The following is a 982-nucleotide window of genomic DNA, read 5'->3' as shown; positions in this document are numbered from 1 at the left end:
TTATGTTTACTGTCTTCTCCTTTGGGTCTAACATGCTTGGCCTGGTGTGGCCATCCTTTCTTTTCCTTTTCATGAATACACACAATTCCAAAGATTTTATTTCCAACTCAAAGCTTCCCTTACCCTGACTCTATGTTTATGTTATCTAGTATGGGAGGACTATTTCTAACTCTTATTTCCACATAGACCTCAAACTCAAAATATCAAAATGGCACATATTACCCTTGCCCTGTCTCTTAAATTCGCTCCAGCTTCCAAATGCTCTTTGGTCCTGCTCCCTGAATCATCTTGTTGCCACCTCAGATCACCAACGTGGAGAAGCAGCAATTACCAGATACTCTCCATTTCTTACTAAAGAAACCAGTCACGAAGTATGCCATATCCCTCCATCCAAATTTATCAAATTTCATGTGAATTGAGAAATGGCTCTGGCAGAGAGTCATTATCTTTCCAGAGTCCAAAGCTGTATGCAATAATAATCTTGTCATCTGCAGTCATGGTTTCTATGTTGTGAGAGAATCAGTTCTCGGCAAGATAGCCCAGTCAAGGACCAAACTAATTTAGAAAAGGAGAGGAGGTGAACGTCTTAACAGAGATGCCTTCATGCCATCTGCATCTGTCATCCTTAGAGTCTGCTCTTATTTTTAGCCTTCTAATGAATTACCCGTGTTGAATGAACCCGTTGTGTTTCTGGGACCTGAAAATAGAGTCCCACAAACCTCAGCTATATGAGAGGTCATAGCAGAAATCATCATGTTCAAAAGCCTATGATTACAGACTAGCTTTCTTGGGGGCACTGACCTATAAAGACTGGAGAAGTTTAAATCTAGTCTTAGAAGGTTTCAAGGGTTTCATAGGCTTGTCAGGTAGTCTCAACAGAAAAGATGTTTGCCCCTTAAAAATGACTCTATTTTTCAGGGGCTCCTCCCAAGCCCATGGGACCCCTGAGGAACAGATCCTCAAACGACCTCAAGAGTAAAAA

Source organism: Nannospalax galili, unplaced genomic scaffold (assembly GCF_000622305.1).
Source record: "Nannospalax galili isolate Female #2095 unplaced genomic scaffold, S.galili_v1.0 scaffold54, whole genome shotgun sequence".
Lineage (NCBI taxonomy): Eukaryota > Metazoa > Chordata > Mammalia > Rodentia > Spalacidae > Nannospalax > Nannospalax galili.
The sequence above is the reverse complement of the archived record's forward strand: the minus strand, read 5'-3'. Positions refer to the sequence as shown.